Consider the following 5,583-nt stretch of genomic DNA (forward strand, 5'->3'; position numbering starts at 1 on the left):
CAAAACTGAAAAAGGAAATAAACAACACGACTATAGTAGTTGGAGACTTCAGTACACCCCTCTCAAGAGAAGATAGAACTACTGTAAAACAACTCAAGAAATATGCTCAACAATTAAACCAAACAAAAAACAACTTGATGTGTTAGATATTTATAGGCTAATGCACCCCCTAAGAAAAACACAGTATACCTTCTTCTCCAATGTGCACGAGCATTCTCCAGAATTGATGACATTTTAGGTCACAAGGCAAGCATCAGTAAATTAAAAAACATAGAAATAATACAAAGCACCTTCTCAGACCACAATGCTACAAAATTAAAAGAGGATAAAGGAGAAGAAAAAGCATACATTTGGAAGCTGAGCAACATCTTGCTTGAACATGAGTCGGTACTAGAAGAAATGAAAAGGAAATTAAAAAGTTTCTTGAAACAAATGACAATGAAAACACCACTTACCAAACCCTCTGGGAAACAAACAGCCAAAACAGTAATCAGAGGTCAATTTATAGTAATAAGCAAATATATCAAAAGGCAGGAAAAAATGAGCATTGACTCTCTAACCTGACATCTCCAACAAATTGAAAAAGAACAGCAAGAAAACCCAACACTCTCTAAAAAAAGGAAATTATAAAAATTGGAGCAGAATAAATGAAACAGAAAACCAGAAAACAATTGACACCATCAACAAAAATAGGAATTGGTTCTTTTAAAAGGTCCATAAAATTAACAAACCACTATCAAAACTAATAAAAGAAAAGAAGGAAAAGACACAAATAATCCAACTAAGAGATGATATTGGCAACATCACAACAAAACCAACTAAAATAAAAAGGCTAACATTGCAATATTAAGAAAAATGATACTCAAAGTAATATGAAAACCTAGAAGAAATGGACAAATACTTAGAAATTCAGAACCTACCTAAACTGACACAAACTGAAATTTAACACCTGAACAGACCCATTTCAGAAAATAGAAAAAGATGAAATTCTCCCAGACTCATTCTATGAAGCAAATATATATCCTTGATACCAAAACGAGGTAAAGATACCACCAAAACAGAAAACTATATGCCAATATCTCTCATGAACATAGATACAAAAATTCTGAATAAAATCCTGATCAATAGATTTTAATAATATATTTAAAAAATAATTTACCACAACCAAGTGAGATTAATAACAGGTATGCAAGGATGGTTCAACATAAGAAAAACAATCAATGTAATTCATCACATAAACAAAGCAAAACAAAGAACAAGAACCACATGATCCTATCAATTGATGCAGAGAAGGTTTCTGACAAAATCTAACACCTTTTCCTGACTAAAACACTAAACAAAATAGAATTAGAGGGGAATTTCTTCAACATAGTAAAAAGTATATATGCAAACCCAAGAGCCAACATTGTTCTCAAAGGGCAGAGATTAAAGGCATTCCCCTTGAGAACAGGAACTAGACAAGGATGCCACCAGCACCCTCTTATTCAATATTGTATTGTAAGTCTTAGCTATACCAATAAGACAAGAGAAGGAAATATGAGGTAGCCAAATTGGCAAAGATGTGGTAAAATTATCTCTCTATGCAGGTGATATGATAGTTTACTTAGAAAACCCTAAAGATTCAGCAAGAAAACTACTACACATAGTTGACCAATTCAGCAAAGGGGCAGGATGCAAGATCAACATACAAAAATTAATTGGATTTCTCTACAATGACAAAGAGAATATAGAAGTGGAATGTAGAAAAACAGTACCCTTCACAATAGCTAATCACAAGATTAAATACTTAAGAGTAAACCTAACGAGAAACACAAAGGATCTGTTCAAAGGAAATTACAGAACATTATTACAAGAAACAAAAAGAAACTGGAGAGGTGGAAGAATATCCCTTGCTCAATATTGTGAAAATGACAATACTACCAAAGGCAATCCCAATACAAATACCAATTCCATTCTTCAACGAGGTGCATAAAGGAAAACTCCAATTTCATTTGGAATGGAAAGAGGCCCAGAAAAAGCAAAGGTCTCCTAAAAAGAGAAACAAGGTAGGAGGCATCTCACCCCCTGATTTCAAATCCAATTACACTGCTGTGATGGTCAAGACAACGTGATACTGGTACAATGACAGACACATAGATCAATTGAATAGAATTGAGAATCGATAAATCAGCCCATCTATCTATGGTCAACTGATTTTTGACAAGGAGATTAAATCAGTTAAATAGGGAAACGTTAGCCTTTTTAGCAAATGAAAAATTGCAAAATTGAAAAACTAGCTGTAGAAAACTCAAGCAAGATCCACACCTCACTCCATACACAAAAACCAAGTCAAAGTGGGTTATGGACCTAGGACTAAAACCAAGTACTATAAACTTCATTAAAGAAAAGGTTGGAAGAACTCTAGAAGTCCTAATCCACAATACAAATTGTCTTCTAAGTGTCCTGGATAATTTACAACCAGGAGAGGATAAAATAGATGAATGGGACCTTCTAAGGATCAAATTCCTACGCACATCCAAAAACTTCTTCAGCAGGGTAGAAATGGAAACCACAGATTGGGGAAAAATATTTGATAATGACATGTCTGACAAAGAACATATCTAGAATTTATAAAATACTCGAGCATCACAAGAAGATAAAGGTAAATAACTCAATTGAAAAACAGGCACAGGATATAAATAGACACTTCACTAAAGAAGACATTTAGATGGCAAACAAACAAATGAAGAAATGTTCAAAATCCCTAGCTCTAAGTGAGATGCAAATCAAAACAACTATCCCAGGGGAGCTCTGGTGGCCTAGTGGCAAGAATCTGTACTGCAGTCCCAAAGGCACATGGTTTGAATCCACCAGGTGCTCTGCTGGAGAAGGAGGGACAATTTCCTCCTGTACTAGTCAGATCTGATTTGACGGTACATGCACAAAAAATGATAAAATAAAATGTAAAACAAAACAAAACAAACAACAAACAAAAAACAACTATCCCACCCCAATAAGAATTGCAAAATTTAACAGAACAGCAAACATCAAATGCTGTTGAGGTTGTGGAGAAACTGGAAACCTTAATCACTGTTGATGGGAGTGTAAAATGGTGCAACCACTATGGAAGGCTGTATGCTGCTTTTCCAAAAATTTGCAAATAGTAATACCATTTGACCCAGCAATTCCACTACTGGGAATTTACCCTAAAGAAACCATAACTGCTACCCAAGCAGATATATGCACACCCATGTTTATTGGGGCTTTGTTTACAACAGCAAAGAGCTGGAAACAACCAAAGTATCCATTAAGAAATGAATGAATACTATGCAGCATTGAAAAACAAGGAACTCATGAAATATTCTGCAAAATGGACAACCCTGGAGGACGTTATGCTGAGTGAAAGATCTCAGTCACAAAAGGACAAATATTGCATAGGGCCACTGTTGTAAAACAAGACTAACATCGGGGTTGAGGGAAGATAGAAAAGGAGGGAAGGAATGATGTATAATGCATTGAAACAGATGAGGGAGACAACTGTTTAAAGCGGATATATGATTGGGTATTATTGTCATTACAGAAATCCAGAATGAAGGCTGCATAGTGGAGTGGACTTGAGGGGATGGATTGCATAACAATGAAAGTGTTTTTCTTTTACTTTTCAAGGAGAAGAGTGAATTGGGGGGCAGGGGTGGGCAGGGAGAAAAGTGCAACAGTAACTGACTGGAAACCCTAAGTCTCTAAATTTCATTAAAATTAATAAAAAAATAATTCAATGTATTTGAAAGCCTCAAAAGACCTTCAAAACAAATGCTAGGGAAAAGATGTTGCCATGACAATGTCTTCTCTTCTTCATTAGTCTATTGCTCCACATTTTCTAAGGCATAAACACCTATTTTTAACAGAAATCTTCTTCAATAATTTCACCAAACTTTCCTGGAAAGTGTGCTGATTATTCTGATAATCATAAGGACTTTATCACCCTAAATTTTGATATCATGTTAACCAATCAGAATGAGAAACATTTTCCTTTTTCTACATTTTTGGAAAAGATTTAAGAATGAGGACATCTTTGTTGCAAGCTGTGGTGTCAAAGGTTTGCTGTTCAAAATGTCCTTCCTAGCTGGTGACTAACATTTTCATGTGTGTGTTGTATTTATTAAATTAGAGAGTTAGGATTAGGATGAGACACAAGCCCCATCCTACTAGAGGCTTGTGTAAACTCCTGAAAGCTTAATGCTAGCTCTCTTTTTGAGATACTCACTTTCCTGAGACACTGGGATGCAGCATTCAGCTGCACCACAACTTACAGTCTACAATGTTCACCTGTCTCTGCAACATGAGCCTCTGCAAACCAGAGTTGTGTGAGTCATTTACCTGATAGGTCTGAATCTCTGTGAGACAGTTCAGTGAACTGACAACCCAAGGGACAACGAGGATTAGGAGAACTGAATAAAGGAGGGACTGTTAACGTCAGAAATCACGGAGTTATACAGCAGATCAAACATTTGGGACACTATTGACTTCTTTCTTCTTGTAACCAGTTTGCTACTAATCTTATCAGAATGTATTATGAATGCTCAATCTTCATGTCCAGAGAAAGGGAGATTTGTAGTGTTCAATTATAAGATACCCCACAGACTGTCAGAACAATGAAGTATGTCTTGGAGGAAGTGCAGCCAGTGTGCTCCTTAGAGAACTCTGCATAGTACTGAGGAACAACAGAGTCAGTTCATAGCAATAGGCATACGCAGAAAAAATGAAGAAAGAGGAAGAATCAATTATCTAACTCAACACCTTCATTAAATAGTAAAAGAATAGCAATATAATCTTAAAGCCGGGTCAATAAAATTGACAAATCACTGGCAAACTTAACAAAAGAAGAGGAAGAAGGAAACAATGGCTAAGGATGATAGGGGAAAAAAAATGATGCCTTTGAGTTGTGCTGGAGAAGAATACTGAACATAACATGGACATGCCAAGAGAACAAACAGATTGCCTAGAGAAGGTGAAACAAGGCTGCTCTTTGGAGGCAAGGATTCTGAAGCTTTGTCTGATATGTTTTAGACATGTTAAAAGGAGGGACCAATCCTTGGAGATGGACGTCTTTCTTTGAAAGGTGGAAAGACACCACAGGAGAGGAAGACCCCAAATAATATAAATTGACACAGCAACTCAGGTTATGGAAGTAGGTATGCCAGAGACAGTGAGATTGGTTCAGGATTGGACAGAGTTCAGAGCTATAATACATAGGATTGCTCTGAGTCACAAGTAACTCAATGGCACATATCAACAACAAATTAGTATGTTTTCATTCTACAATTTTGCTTACCAACTCACAGCCTAACTCATTTTAAAAAATTATTACGATTTGAGTGGAAACTTAAAAAGCACATTTTTATACATATGACATATTTTCATACATGTTTTCATAATATTTATTGCAATACAGTGCAGGAGGGGAAGACCCTCTATGAGGTGGATTGATTCAGTGACTGGGGTAATCGGGATGGATGTGTCAGAGGCAGTGCGATTGGTACAGGATAGAGCAGGGTTTAGGGCTGTTGTACATAGGGTCGCTATGAGTCGCAAGCGACTCGACGG

This window comes from Elephantulus edwardii, unplaced genomic scaffold, assembly GCF_000299155.1.
Source record: "Elephantulus edwardii isolate Elephantulus edwardi_28Jun2011 unplaced genomic scaffold, EleEdw1.0 scaffold00381, whole genome shotgun sequence".
In the NCBI taxonomy this organism is placed as follows: domain Eukaryota; kingdom Metazoa; phylum Chordata; class Mammalia; order Macroscelidea; family Macroscelididae; genus Elephantulus; species Elephantulus edwardii.